At 41.7% G+C, this 16,754-nt stretch overlaps 1 non-coding gene across 1 annotated transcript; it reads left to right on the top strand.

Moving 5' to 3' along the window:
• Nucleotides 1–3,906: 3,906 nt before the first annotated feature.
• On the top strand, nt 3,907–3,988 carry TRNAS-UGA (transfer RNA serine (anticodon UGA)). The gene has a single exon. It is a non-coding gene; the product is annotated as a tRNA-Ser (tRNA).
• Nucleotides 3,989–16,754: the final 12,766 nt, after the last annotated feature.

Genomic DNA, 16,754 nt, shown 5'->3' with positions numbered 1-16,754 from the left:
AGAGTCTTGTTATTATCGTCTACAATTTCAGAAGTTAACCTTTAGTATTTCTTCAATTTCAGTTTTATAAATAGGTGGCTTATTTTTGTGTCACTATTGCCTCTCCACATATTTATTATCGCTACCTCTTTCATGTCTTTGCTACACCTCTCTTCCTACTTTAGCACTGGTGTAAACACTTGAAATTATTATACCATTGCTCTCTCAATCATACCTGCGCATGCACTTGAAACTTACTTTACCAATAAAAGATGCAAAGAGAGAAATAGAACAAAAGTGCTGGCTGGATTTGGCAACCACACTTCATAAAACTGCATTTTCTTTTTTATTCTCCCCCATGTTACATGCTTAACCTCTCCCTATGTAATTTCTCTTAATGTGCTGTCCCAGGAAGAGAATTTCCTCTACAGGCTCTTTCTGTGTTTTTTTCCTTAGTCTTTCTTTCCCTTTTCTTAGCTGTGTAACTGTTCCTTTACGCTCTCTATTTACGCGCCATTAATCTCATTTGAGCTCCTTGCTCCCGCTCCTGTTTTCTCCAACTCTCATACTGCCAGTTCTCTCTTTCTCTGTCGTTGGTTGCTAAAATCCAGAGCTTTCGAAGCCACGTGGTTTCTGCCTCTTGTTGTCAGACTTGAATTGAAAAAGGAACCATATTAACAAGCCTTTACCACTCACACACGGCGGAAGTTTATACTTTAATTCAGTGAGCTAAGAAAAGCGTGTTGTGGGTCCCCTACGAGCCATGGTGCTTGCTTCATCATGATTTGGAACCAGTCATTAGCCGCAGCTCTGCTAATGAGCCACTGAGGTCAGTTTCAATAATTACTCAAAAACATGACCTTGCAGCCCGCCCTCAACTGTGTATTTATATTACTTTACTGCTGTTCGTGTGATTAGCTGGGAGGATCTCACGGCGGCATCCTCCCTATAAAAGTGTAGATGGATCACTCCTTAACTCTTTCTTGCTTCACATACAAATGGCTTGAAAGGTGCAGGGAAGATGCAGGTCTAATAGACAGAATAGAAGGTCTGTGCAAAGTGGGTTTCTCTGCATTGGTGTCCCATCACAGGCCCGCAAGTGTAATGTGTTATCTTTGACTCCTGGCAGTTCACAAGCAGGCGGCCAGGAAACGGTTTCAGCCTATCAACCACTGAGGAGACGCAGCCTCTGTATGAGGAATGAGGAAGCAATGAATACATCCAGCCTATCACAGGAGCAGCCCTGAGTGTTCCAAATTATAAATTCTCCATGTTAGTGTATGTCATTGAGCCCATGTACCTCGCCGTGATCGTATAGTGGTTAGTAGTCTGTGTTGTGGCCGCAGCAACCTTGGTTCGAATCCAAGTCACGGCATTGTGGTTGGCAATGTTACGGCAGTTGGGTTCTGCTTTTACAGAATTACCAAATGTACCAGAGGTTTAAATATTTAAACCATCTAACAACAAATTATTTAATTTAACATGATTATAAGCTGTAGCTGTAATGTATTTACTTACATAAATTATCGTTCTTGAACCTATTGGGGGTGGAGGGGGAGCGGAGCTCACCCCCCAGGTGCAGTTGAGTAACCTGTGTTGTGGCTCTCTACAGGGAAGGCACAAATGTTGCTGTCACCCAGCCCAATCCAGACGTGTATTGGGGCCAGGTTTCAGGTAAATAGAGCAGTAAGTGCAGAGAAATGTTCACTCTCTAAAAGTGGCATTTCTAAAATAGTAAAGTTAAATCCAACCTCACCAATAAGTAGGATTTTCAATAAATAAATAAAGCTTCGCCTCTCCGATATGGAATTACCAAATAAAAAGTATAGGGGAATACCCAATGCTAACCTATGAGAGAGGTAGACCTCACAGTAGTGAAAAATGAAATAGACTGTTTGGTACTTACAGGACATGCGAACCACCAAAGTACATATCTTATCTTTTACTTGCATAGCATCATGCACCTAGGACTACCTAGGGCCTACCTTAGGGGTAAATTATGTGTAATAAAAGGGGAGTTTAGGGCTTGGCAAGTAGACTGGGACTCCCCTGGGAGACCCCTGAGTCTATGCCCAGAACCATAACTCTGCCAGTCGAGTACTTACCTAAAAGCCGATAACTCACTTCTCTTCCACAGGCTAACATTGACTGGTTTCACTTGGAAATTCTTCTAAGTGTGGAGTTTTGGAACTTTAAAATATTCATCTAAAATCAGCCGAACAACGAATTCTGATTTACTCCCCTGTTATCAGGAGAGACCTCAGTGCTGCATCTTGTAGCTCAGTACTGACCCTGAAAAGTAATTTTAACCGTACTTACCAGTAACTCGAATTTTCTTCCATAGGATATCATTGCTTGCTTTTTGCTGACAAAGTTTCTAAGTGTCGATTTTTGAAACTTACAAATATTCTTTAAAAATCGTACCAATTGTGAAAACGTAATTGCTTACCTGTTTTAGATAGATGTCCCAGTACTGAGCCTAGGAGCCCAGCACTGAATTACCAAAGTAACGAGAATGTACTTTACCCGTAACTTGAATTTTCTTCCATAGGAAACCATTGACTGTTTTTCTGTAAAATTTCTTCTAAGTGACGATTTTGCAAACTTATAAATATTCCTTAAAAATCGCTTGTATAACTTAAACGCAGTTTCTCAACTGCTTACAGGTGGTACAGTAGTGCTGGATCTAGGATCCAACACTGACATAGAAAAAGTAACCATAACCCCACCTACCTGCTAAGTGAAATTCCTTCCATAGGATAACATTGGTAATTTGATCAGAAAAAATTTCTAAGTGTCAACTTTTAAAATAGCAAAATATTGCTTGAAAATCACAACAGTTACTAAAACTAATTTACTCACTTGTTTCCAAGAACTGTCCCAGGACTGAATCTAGGATCCAGCCCTGGATTTAGAAAAGTAATCCTGAAAGTAATTAATTGCATATAACTTAAAATTCCCATTGAGCTCAATGTATTATTGTATTTGAAATTGTGTTTCCTATTGCAATAAACTGTAACTATTACCTGCAAAAGTCAATTGCCTATTGCAAAGTATTTAACTAAAGCATCTTATTCTGAGAAAGTATATTTTGATACCTATTGTTGGTTCTAAAATAAAACAACGATATATTTTTTATACAAACCATTGGCCTAGAGTTCAGTTCTTGAGTGTGTGAGACCATTTGCTGACTGAGTGTGTACAACAAATGCTTTACACTGTCCTCGGATACTGCCTTACTGCTCGAGCAAGCTACCACTTTAGAGAGTAAGGTTATATCAAACTTTAGCCTCTGTCAAACCTCTGGGCACTGAGGACTCTGTGCACACTGTACCTATTTGGGAACAGTATATACAGAGCCACTTTCTCACAGTAGTGATAAAGTGATTAGAGTCCTAAGGCCAACATAAAGATAGAGTAAAACGTGAGGTGAAAAGCAAAAAGGTTGCTGGTAGGCCACCTTAAGGATGCCATGTCTAACAAAAATGAACTGAGGATTACGTGCGTAAAACATCAGGTTTCTCTACGGCATTGGTGAGACAAGTGGGCCTTCTTTTATCTTCCATTCAAGCAATCTTTGACGGACTCATTTATTATAGAGCTCTTCAAGGATTAAAGATAAGGTACTTACAAAGGAGTCACAAATACTCAGAGATGGTAGACTTCTGTAATATGGGTCGTAGACTAAAAGCAGCGCAAAAACAGAGTGCAACAGGGTCCAAAAATTGAGTGCCACATGAGAGTTTGCATGCAAGCGTATCCTTTTACAGATCCAGAGATATACTCATGCAATTTTTGTTTTTAGGACAGAACGTGCATGATGAAAAAAACATTGTTTTTGAAAAAGGGCATTGCAGAATATCAGTACTTTGATGTGGGACACCTTGAATACTTTCAAACAAAATATTTGCATGCAGCTTACAGTAAGTTGTTGTGGCCGAGTGGGTAAGGCGATGGACTTGAAATCCATTGGGGTCTCCCCGCGCAGGTTCGAATCCTGCCAACAACGAGAATCTTGTTATTATCGGCTACAATTTCAGAAGTTAACCTTTAGTATTTCCTCAATTTCAGTTTTATAAATAGGTGGCTTATTTTTGTGTCACTATTGCCTCTCCACATATTTATTATCGCTACCTCTTTCATGTCTTTACTACACCTCTCTTCCTACTTTAGCACTGGTGTAAACGCTTCAAATTATTATACCATTGCTCTCTCAATCATACCTGGGCATGCACTTGAAACTTACTTTACCAATAAAAGATGCAAAGAGAGAAATAGAACAAAAGTGCTGGCTGGATTTGGCAAACACACTTCATAAAACTGCATTTTCTTTTTTATTCTCCCCCGTGTTACATGCTTAACCTCCCCCTATGTAATTTCTCTTAATCTGCTGTCCCAGGAAGAGAATTTCATCTACAGGCTCTTTCTATGTTTTTTTCCTTAGTCTTTCTTTCCCTTTTCTTAGCTGTGTAACTGTTCCTTTACGCTCTCAATTTCGCGCCATTAATCTCATTTGAGCTCCTTGCTCCCGCTCCTGTTTTCTCCAACTCTCATACTGCCAGTTCTCTCTTTCTCTGTGGTTGGTGGCTAAAATCCAGAGCTTTCGAAGCCACGTGGTTTCTGCCTCTTGTTGTCAGACTTGAATTGGAAAAGGAACCATATTAACAAGCCTTTACCACTCACACACGGCGGAAGTTTATACTTTAATTCAGTGAGCTAAGAAAAGCGTGTTGTGGGTCCCCTACGAGCCATGGTGCTTGCTTCATCATGATTTGGAACCAGTCATTAGCCGCAGCTCTGCTAATGAGCCACTGAGGTCAGTTTCAATAATTACTCAAAAACATGACCTTGCAGCCCGCCCTCAACTGTGTATTTATATTACTTTACTGCTGTTCTTGTGATTAGCTGGGAGGAGCTCACGGCGGCATCCTCCCTATAAAAGTGTAGATGGATCACTCCTTAACTCTTTCTTGCTTCACATACAAATGGCTTGAAAGGTGCAGGGAAGATGCAGGTCTAATAGACAGAATAGAAAGTCTGTGCCAAGTGGGTTTCTCTGCATTGGTGTCCCATCACAGGCCCGTAAGTGTAATGTGTTATCTTTGACTCCTGGCAGTTCACAAGCAGGCGGCCAGGAAACGGTTTCAGCCTATCAACCACTGAGGAGACGCAGCCTCTGTATGAGGAATGAGGAAGCAATGAATACATCCAGCCTATCACAGGAGCAGCCCTGAGTGTTCCAAATTATAAATTCTCCATGTTACTGTAAGTCATTGAGCCCATGTAGCTCGCTGTGATCGTATAGTGGTTAGTACTCTGCGTTGTGACCGCAGCAACCTTAGTTCGAATCCAAATCACAGCATTGTGGTTGGCAATGTTACGGCAGTTGGGTTCTGCTTTTACAGAATTACCAAATGTACCAGAGGTTTAAATATTTAAACCATCTAACAACAAATTATTTAATTTAACATGATTATAAGCTGTAGCTATAATATATTTACTTACATAAATTATCGTTCTTGAACCTATTGGGGGTGGAGGGGGAGCGGAGCTCACCCCCCAGGTGCAGTTGAGTAACCTGTGTTGTGGCTCTCTACAGGGAAGGCACAAATGTTGCTGTCACCCAGCCCAATCCAGATGTGTATTGGGGCCAGGTTTCAGGTAAATAGAGCAGTAAGTGCAGAGAAATGTTCACTCTCTAAAAGTGGGATTTCTAAAATAGTAAAGTTAAATCCAACCTCACCAGTAAGTAGGATTTTCAATAAATAAATAAAGCTACTCCTCTCCGATATGGAATTACCAAATAAAAAGTATAGGGGAATACCCAATGCTAACCTATGATAGAGGTAGACCTCACAGTAGTGAAAAATGAAATAGACTGTTTGGTTCTTACAGGACATGCGAACCACCAAAGTACATATCTTATCTTTTACTTGCATAGCATCATGCACCCAGGACTACCTAGGGCCTACCTTAGGGGTAAATTATATGTAATAAAAGGGGAGTTTAGGGCTTGGCAAGTAGACTGGGACTCCCCTGGGAGACCCCTGAGGCTATGCCCAGAACCATAACTCTGCCAGTCGAGTACTTACCTAAAAGCCGATAACTCACTTCTCTTCCATAGGCTAACATTGACTGGTTTCACTTGGAAATTCTTCTAAGTGTGGAGTTTTGGAACTTTAAAATATTCATCTAAAATCAGCCGAACAACGAATTCTGATTTACTCACCTGTTATCAGGAGAGACCTCAGTGCTGCATCTTGTAGCTCAGTACTGACCCTGAAAAGTAATTTTAACCGTACTTACCAGTAACTCGAATTTTCTTCCATAGGATATCATTGCTTGCTTTTTGCTGACAAAGTTTCTAAGTGTCGATTTTTGAAACTTCCAAATATTCTTTAAAAATCGTACCAATTGTGAAAACGTAATTGCTTACCTGTTTTAGATAAATGTCCCAGTACTGAGCCTAGGAGCCCAGCACTGAATTACCAAAGTAACGTGAACGTACTTTACCCGTAACTTGAATTTTCTTCCATAGGAAACCATTGACTGTTTTTCTGTAAAATTTCTTCTAAGTGTCGATTTTGGAAACTTATAAATATTTCTTAAAAATCACTTGTATAACTTAAACGCAGTTTCTCAACTGCTTACAGGTGGTACAGTAGTGCTGGATCTAGGATCCAACACTGACATAGAAAAAGTAACCATAACCCCACCTACCTGCTAAGTGAGTTTCCTTCCATAGGATAACATTGGTAATTTGATCAGAAAAAAATTCTAAGTGTCAACTTTTAAAATAGCAAAATATTGCTTGAAAATCACAACAGTTACTAAAACGAATTTACTCACTTGTTTCCAAGAACTGTCCCAGGACTGAATCTAGGATCCAGTCCTGGATTTAGAAAAGTAATCCTGAAAGTAATTAATTGCATATAACTTAAAATTCCCATTGAGCTCAATGTATTATTGTATTTGAAATTGTGTTTCCTATTGCAATAAACTGTAACTATTACCTGCAAAAGTCAATTGCCTATTGCAAAGTATTTAACTAAAGCATCTTATGCTGAGAAAGTATATTTTGATACCTATTGTTGGTTCTAAAATAAAACAACAATATATTTTTTATACAAACCATTGGCCTAGAGTTCAGTTCTTGAGTGTGTGAGACCATTTGCTGACTGAGTGTCTACAACAAATGCTTTACACTGTCCTCGGATACTGCCTTACTGCTCGAGCAAGCTACCACTTTAGAGAGTAAGGTTATATCAAACTTTAGCCTCTGTCAAACCTCTGGGCACTGAGGACTCTGTGCACACTGTACCTATTTGGGAACAGTATATACAGAGCCACTTTCTCACAGTAGTGATAAAGTGATTAGAGTCCTAAGGCCAACATAAAGATAGAGCAAAACGTGAGGTGAAAAGCAAAAAGGTTGCTGGTAGGCCACCTTAAGGATGCCATGTCTAACAAAAATGAACTGAGGATTACGTGAGTAAAACATCAGGTTTCTCTACGGCATTTGGTGAGACAAGTGGGCCTTCTTTTATCTTCCATCCAAGCAATCTTTGACGGACCCATTTATTATACAGCTCTTCAAGGATTAAAGATAAGGTACTTACAAAGGAGTCACAAACACTCAGAGATGGTAGTCTTCTGTAATATGGGTCGTAGACTAAAAGCAGCGCAAAAACAGAGTGCAACAGGGTCCAAAAATTGAGTGCCACATGAGAGTTTGAATGCAAGCGTATCCTTTTACAGATCCAGAGATATACTCATGCAATTTTTGTTTTTAGGACAGAACGTGCATGATGAAAAAAACATTGTTTTTGAAAAAGGGCATTGCAGAATATCAGTACTTTGATGTGGGACAACTTGAATACTTTCAAACAAAATATTTGCATGCAGCTTACAGTAAGTTTACAGAATTACCAAATGTACCAGAGGTTTACATATTTAAACCATCTAACAACAAATTATTTAATTTAACATGATTATAAGCTGTAGCTATAATGTATTTACTTACATAAATTATCGTTCTTGAACCTATTGGGGGTGGAGGGGGAGCGGAGCTCACCCTCCAGGTGCAGTTGAGTAACCTGTGTTGTGGCTCTGTGGAAATATGGATTTTTCTGATCAGTTATGTCCCCTATCTTGGACCCCAACGGTTTCATGTATAAATCACAAGTACATGTATGTTCCCTCCAGTTCCAGTTATGAAGACGCAAACACATGTGCGTCCACCGCCAACATGTCCTCTTTCAGGTCCGCCATGAATGGGCCGGATATTCCATTCCTAAGTACGAAAGGCCACCGGCTTTATATGGTTCACTTATGCCATTTTACAGTCCGGGCGAGTAGGCCCTGATTCTGCCATCAAGCCTTTTCTTGCCTTCTGCCTCTGAAAGCTCCAGTCTGAGCTCGCATCTGTATCCATGAACTTTGCCCTACTCTCTGCGCAGCTAACGGTGCCTGACATCAGCCTGTTGCCTGCCAAAAACTGTATTTCACCTTCGAAATTATCTGCTCCGCTCCCTACCCAATGCATTCCTGTCTAGTAGTTTAAGTAAACATTCTTCCAGCTACCGAGCGAAAGGCCCGGCTCCTCTGTCTTTATGCAAGTAATTCATAGCCCTGTTACTATGGAAGATTTCTGCCCTCGCATCTAGTGTAGACACTTAGACGCTTGTACACGCACTAATAGTCAGTATAGTCAGTATAGAATAAGATTCTACTCTAAGAGACCTCTCTTTTGGATAACATAGTTCTCTAAACATAGGATGTTAGATATGATTTGGGATTAGGTTGACTTGACCCTCCAGACTTCTGTCGCCACATGTAGAGCTAAATGTCAAGTCCCCTTCACCCCCTAGTTGCACGTCAATCACACGTCATGCTGCTGCGCGCGCATTTCTGCCAAGTATTTCTGCTGACATTGCGAAATTCTTTCATGGAACCACCCTATTATGACATCATACCTGATGACGTTCTTTAGTTACGCCCAGTTACACCCACTTTTGCTACGCATGTATGTTTTATCTTTACTATCAATTGTTACGCCTCCTCCATCTGTTTCACTGTAATGCCTATTGTATAAAAATGATTACTTGTCAATAAAGTCTTCGTCTTCACTTCCTGAACCTTCGTGGTGATGGAATATGGAGCTCCTCAATTTAAATTGATTTTGGAATAAAGCCCGTTCCGAACCTCTAATACCACGGATTCTGCCTCTTATTTTACTGAGCTATTGTTATAGATTTTCCGCATCAAATTAAGTTCCGGTAATTAAATTATTTACCACATATATGGCGCCCGAATAGGGACACTTTCTCATCTCACGCGCCGGCGGTGCGTTGCAGGCCCGGTCTCCTGTCACAGCTGGACGGACAACAACGCATACCCACAGGATTTCCTGTATCTCCCTCCTTCCGAGCGGGGGTAACTGAGGCTGCGATCAACACCCAGACGAGGCGGTGAGAAGTGCGAAGTATCCCGACCAGAGCCTAGCTGAGAGAGCAAGATCCGAGGTATACAGAGGCCCACCAGTTTCCGAAGTTTCCGAAGTTTCGAGTCGAGTCCAGTCCGGTTCAAGTTCAGTTCAGTTCCGAGGCCTTCCGTTCCGAGCTACCCGGTGAGTACCATTATCGGGGAGGCGTTCTGACGTGCACATAGTTTGTGCCGGTCAAGACGGGTTTGGGTACACAAATCCGGTCTGCACTGTTTCAGCAGTGTATCTGTACTGTTTAGCAGTATATCAAGTATGTCTAGTATATAATTCAGAATTATCTAGTTAGTATCGAGTATTATGCTTAGTGACTAGTTCCCTAAATGACCATCATTGTTTATTCATTAAATGTTAAATGTTAAAATGTTTTAAGTACGTTCTACATATTGTGGTGTGAATGACTGTTCATTTATTGTGTTTATTGTATTAAGTGTGTTCAAGTAATAAGGTCTAAATATGCCGCTCTTTTCGAAATTAAGACAGATCAAAACCAGAAAAGGGGTACTCGAAGAAGCTGTCCCCATTCCTCCTAGGGACACTCCAGGGTACTTCATGTATCATAAACATGGCCTAGACGCCATATTATTTCTTGATCTATGGGTAGACTACACCAAGGAATTACCAGAAAGTCAGAGGTGGCCCGCAGCTGGGACCTGGGATGCAGATTGCATTATGAAAGTAGAAGAAGAATTATGGAAAAAGAAAGCTAGACAGTCACAGAAAGATGCCATTGAATTATGGCGTAAAGAATCATATAGACGCACAGAAAAAGCGCTCAGACAGGAAGAGAAAAGTAAGGAGAATTCAAATAAAGTTCGAGAAAGTGTATTAATTGAAGAAGGTATTCGAGTAAAGTCAGAACAAACAGACAGACAAAGAAGTGCCCTTGTGAATGGTATGTATCCTCTTCTGGCCGAAGGATTACCTAAGGCTACTCCGGAAATACCAAAAGACTTGCCACCCCCATTGTTTCCGATAAAAGTACATCCCAAAGGGCATCCCAGATCCGCAGAAGATGTTTTTCTTTCCTCTTATTTAGACGACGCAGCTCCCGAGTATGCTAATGCTGCGCCACATAGACCGTCTGCCGAGGGGGTTCAACGCCAAGACCCTCCTCCGTCTGTACCTCTGCAACAGCAAACCCCGACACAAGTTCCGGCAAGCACATCTGTTTCTACATCTGCATCCACACCTATGGTTGCTATATCACGTTCAACGAATCCTTTCACATCCAGCACCCCAGGTGGTGCTACCGGAGGTACATCAAGCATTTTTTCTACGCCACCCAGAACAAATAAACTTTCCTTTCAAGAATTAGCCCACCAACGTACACCCAAACTAGTAACTCCCAACACGCTCAAGGAACTTCTAATAGATTGTAGATATGACCCTGTGCCCGGAAAAGGGGACGAAATGATGCTGGCATCATTACGTATCCGACGAGCTGCAATATATTTAGGGAAGCTACCAGGAATGACTGCACATTTAGAAAATATATATCACTTTGTTCAGTCAGGGCGAGACCCTGAGAGTATTAACAGAGCCATGGAGTACCAAAAAGTGGAAATCCAGGGGGAACTGTTACGTTTCCTCATAAACTGTGTGATCAGAAATCAAGATCAACCAGGGGTAAATCCGGAAGAAATGCAAATTCTTACCACTTGGGGTAAGAATATATCAGAGGGGAGACACGATAAACGATCATGTATAGTAGCTATGAGCCGAAAGATCCGCAAAGAAATAGAACAAATACACGAAGAAAGATTAGCAGTAGACGAGCCTGAACAAACCGAGGATGAGGAAGAATTAGAACTGCCCACAGGACAGTTAGAAACCATGGCCTATGTAGGTAGAGGAAGATTTTGCAATAATACTAGATGCTTTTCTGATCCGATATGTCCGATACGTCCAGATAATAACAGAAAATTCCAAACTCCTATAATAAATATAAGGTCCCCCGAACATTCATTCCAAGCCGCTGACAAATTACTCCGAGAACGAAGGGGTTATCATGTACTCGATTCTATGGACGAACAAGAATTAGCCAGGTCAGCCGTACACTGGGTTGATAGTCCTGGAAAATATGGTGATGATACACTAGCACATACGTTTTTGAACCTCGCCCCAGATGAACAGCGTTTAGCTGGTATCTATATGATTCAACAACTCCTTATATTATATAAAAGCCAACACTCCGATCCTGGCCCCTTACCTGATATATTGACTGAATTACTCACGAATAAATGGAGAGGTTCCGGTACTAAGTTAATTAGAGAAATACTAGAATCTAGAAGGCAGTACATTCTTTTTGTATGTCCTGAACATGTCTCACTGCCCATCAAGGAAAGAACGACGTATTACATGGATAGACAAAATCCCTTACGCGAAGTGCACCCGATAAAAGGTGATGACAATGAGTTTAAACGTGTGTTTGTCTACACACCCATATCCAAAATAGAACTATTAGAAATGAAGAAAGTGGTACCCAGTCATGACAAAGACCCAGCGGGTTTCCACCGTGAAATTAAAGATATGTTACTCATGGGAGAATATACCTACCCCGACATTATGACAATATTGAAGGTATTAATGCCTGCGGGCATTTACGAAAAACTCAAGGAAAAGGATTGGGAGGTGGGAGACCAGAAGATAGATTGGACAGCATTAGAAAACGAAGAAAAAGCTCGAGGTCCAGGTTCAGGGCTCGGGGACAAGACCAAAGCACTACCAGGTTTACTAGTACAGGTACTGCCACGTTTATTAACTACGAAAAAGGAAGACTGGGGTGCAATCTCAGCCTGTAAACAAAAATCAGATGAAGACACTAGTGATTTTTATTCCCGATTTGAGAAATGTTTTGGTATAAATAGTGGAATAAAAGCAAGTAGCGAGTCGTATCCACATCTGTTTGTGACAAAATTGGTTGAAAATGCCTTGCCCCAAGTTAAGAATAGAGTATTGAAGTTCGAGAGTACCTGGCAAGGTAACACTCCGTCACAAATGTTACAAATGCTACAGTACCATCACAATAGAATTAGAGAAGAACAAGAACATGAACACAGACGCATGAAAGACACGAAAATGAAAATGCTAGTTTCCCAGACAGTTCCAGCTGATGGTCATAAGAAGGGTATAACACAGTCCAGTGTTTCAACAGGTCCTGTAAAAGGGACATGCAACTATTGCAAACAGCCAGGTCATTATGTACACGATTGTCCAGTCTTAAAACATAATATCGCCATAGGTAACACAAAAGAAAGACCACGACCAATTAGACAGGATCAGAACCAACAAGGAGCCCCGCAGCATGCACAGTCCATGCCAGCTCCGCAACAGTCTATGCCAGCTCCGCCACCGCAGCCTATTGCTGCCACACAAACAACGACCCGACAGATGTATCAGACCGCACAGTATGACTATCCTGATTATCAACGATACTCATGAAACAGCCTAGAGAGGGAAGTTGGCTTACCCCTTATTGAGGTCCCTGTAGATCAAGAAGGACCTTATGTACACAGTGAACTGTTAGGTCAAGATAGAAAATTCTTACTTGATACAGGGGCAAGCCGAACAACAATAAAACGTAGTGAAGTTCCAGGGGCACCCCTCTCAGGCTCACAGAATATTTCCCTTGGCTTTTCAGGAAAACCTATCATTAACGAAGTAACACAGCCTCTTCCACTTACGATTGGTCCCTTGACACGAACTACAGATTTATTACTTACTAAATCATGTCCAGAAAACTTGTTAGGCATAAAAACTTTGAAAGCTCTAGGAGCTATTATATGTTGTTCTCCAGAAGGAGTAAGATTGTTTTTACGAGATTTCAAAGGGCACTACGTGTCCCGAGACATGGATCATCGACTGCAGACTTTACCGACACATTTATGGGCACAAGGCCCTACAGATGTTGGTTGCATGAACATTACACCATATCGAGTCACACTAAAGGCAGGAGTGGTACTACCCCGAATGCGACAATACAAGTTACCCCCAGATGCTGTAGTGGCTTTACTACAAATCATTGACGAGCTTATTACCCAAGGAGTGGTTGTGGAAACTGACTCCAATGTATGTAATTCACCGATAATTCCGATTCTTAAACGAACCGATCCAACAGCCCCGCCAGTATATCGATTGGTTATTGATCTACGCGAATTAAATAAATGCATAGTACCACAATACCCCGTAGTCCCAGACATTTCTTCATTACTGACAGCCATTGATTCCGAAGCAACATTCTTTACTGTAATTGATCTCAAAAATGCTTTCTTCAGCGTCCCAATAGATCCGGAAAGCCAATACTTGTTCGGATTTAGTTTAAATGGACGTAGCTTTAAATTCACACGCGCACCTCAAGGATTTACCGAAAGCCCCAGAATCTATAGCCAAGCACTGAAACGAGAACTCGACAGTATCCACATGCCAGTCAACACTGCCCTGCTTCAATATGTCGATGATCTGCTGATCACCGCTAGAAGCGAACCTGAATGTGAAAAAGCCTCACTGACGGTTTTACAATTTTTGGCCGAAAAGGGGCACAAGGTGTCCCCTTCTAAGCTGCAATTCTGTGTCCAGCGAGTTGTTTACCTTGGTCACTCGCTGTCCAAGGAGGGAAGGCAGCTTACACCAGATCGCATCCAGCTAATTGCTAATATGCCAATACCCAAGACACAAAAGGAGGTGCGGGCTTTCATAGGCCTCACTTCATATTGTAGGCAGTGGATCCCTCAGTATGCATTTCTAGCAAAACCACTCATTCAATTGACAACACAGGAGGCAGCCACATCGACTGTTCTCCCTTGGACTCAGGAACATACACAAGCTTTTGAAAGCCTAAAGACAGCCTTATGCCAAGCACCTGTTTTAGCAACACCATGTTACAATAAACAGTTTACACTCTTTGTTACAGAACGCGAAGGTACTGCCTTGTCAGTACTCACACAGGAACAAGCAGGATCACACAAACCATGTGCTTATTTTTCTAGTACATTAGATCCCGTAGCTCAGGCTTTGCCTGCGTGCCTGAAATCAGTGGCAGCAACAGCTTTAGCAATCAGACAAAGCGATGCCATAGTATTAGGTCATCCATTGACAGTACAAGTACCACATGCAGTAGAGGTTCTCTTGAACCGCACACAAACGCAACACTTGACTATAGCACGACTCACTGGTTACGAATTAACATTGTTTCAGCCACATATAGAAATCAGACGTTGTAGTACATTGAATCCTGCCACACTGTTACCTGTAAATGGAACAGACCCACTAGCACATGATTGTATTGAAGTTATCACTATCACGACGAAACCCAGACAAGATTTAACAGACGTCCCATTGTTAGACCCAGACCTGACGTTGTATGTAGATGGTTCATGTATGAGAACAGGTACAGGAGAGCTAGTGGCCGCTTACGCAGTCACAACAGACACTGAAATCATTGAAACAAATTGCATAAATACCTTGTCAGCTCAAGCAGCAGAGCTCATCGCTCTGACACAAGCCTGTATTCAAGCCACAAATAAAAAAGTCAACATATACACTGATTCACGTTATGCATTCGGAGTTGTACATGACTTCGGCGTGCTGTGGCGAGAGAGAGGTTATTTAACTTCTCACGGTGCCCACATTCAGCACGGACCCCTCATTCATGCCTTATTAGATGCAATACATCTACCCACTGCAATATCAATTATGAAATGTAAAGCTCATACGAAAGTTACTGATATCATTTCTCAAGGCAATGATCTAGCTGACAGAACAGCTAAACAGACTGCTCAAACTCAAACATCCGACATGACAAAGACAATAGTCCCGACACCAACATATTGCATGACGGTTAAGGATCCCGCTCTTGACGTAATCGACATACAAACACATGCTACACCAGACGAAATAAAGAAATGGACTGCATTAGGAGGGATCCAAACGGATCAAGGATGGATGACGAAGGAAAAATCTGTATGGTTCCTTCCTGATTCAATGGTCCAAGTCGTTATTAACACTGTACATAGTCCAGCACATCTAGGAGAAAAAGCTATGCTAGACAGCATTCAACACATTTGGTTCAACAAACATTTACGAGCAGCAGCTAAACAAAAAGTCCGTACCTGTATGATCTGTTGTCAGTTTAACCCAGGTAAAAGCATTCCCGTAGAACAGGGTGGATTTCAGCCTCCTGATCACCCTTTTGAAGTCCTCCAGATGGATTATATCCAGATGGAACGATGTCGAGGATTCAAATATGTTCTCGTAGTTGTCTGTGCTCTTTCCCGTTGGACAGAGGCATACCCGGTTTCAGATTACACTGCCCCGACTACTGCCAAACAGTTAGTTCGAGAATTCTTTCCACGGTACGGTTTACCACGTGCTGTCTACTCAGATAACGGCCAGCCGTTCTCATCCGAACTAATGAAACACGTTTCACTTTTGTTAGGCTATCAGTGGAAATTTCACTGTGTCCGACACCCCGAGGCAGCAGGTCTCGTGGAACGACATAACCAGACCCTGAAAATTAGATTGTCCAAAATTTGTAGAGAGAAAGGTGTCGACTGGGTAGTAGCCTTACCCGTTGCACTCTTTTACATGAGAATGGTAGCACACTCTCGAACAGGGCTATCCCCGTATGAGGTGATCTTTGGCAGACCACCAAATATGTGGGGGACGCCTATACCACGCAAAATAACTGATATTGACTGTAATATGCTGACAGATTACTTGGCTTCCTTGATGTCTGCACTACAATCTTGTCGTTCACAGGTAGCTGCAGCTTTTCCCGACAACACCGAGGTGAAACCCCATGACGTAATTCCAGGAGACCTGGTGTTAGTGAGGAACTTTGATCGGAAGTCTCAGCTGGATCCTAGGTGGAAATCGCCTCAACTCGTATTACTAACGACGAGGACAGCCGTGAAGATCGAAGGTCGAAAAGGCTGGATACATTCAAGTCATATCAAGAAATTTCATGGACTACCATCAGACGTAAACGACACACCTTGCGTGTCTTCCCCGATTGACTCAAAACTTCCTTTGGTTGAACTGAATAACCATGAACAATATAAACTAAAACTTCGGTCCAACAAGTCAGGCAATTTGATTGTTTAAGTCCTCTCCAAGGTGAATCGGTCGAATTTGTCTCTGACATGTATCCCTTAGACCTGTATAGAGAAAGAAACAGAAGGATAAAATTGAAACGACATGCGTACTGTAAATCACTGCGTAGTCATTGCACAGTGACGTTATTAATTTTGTTTTCCTTAAGTCTTTTAATAAT

The sequence above is a fragment of the Triturus cristatus genome, chromosome 12 (genome assembly GCF_964204655.1).
Source record: "Triturus cristatus chromosome 12, aTriCri1.1, whole genome shotgun sequence".
Lineage (NCBI taxonomy): Eukaryota > Metazoa > Chordata > Amphibia > Caudata > Salamandridae > Triturus > Triturus cristatus.
Note: the sequence above shows the minus strand (reverse complement) of the source record. Positions and strands in the feature narration are given on the sequence as shown.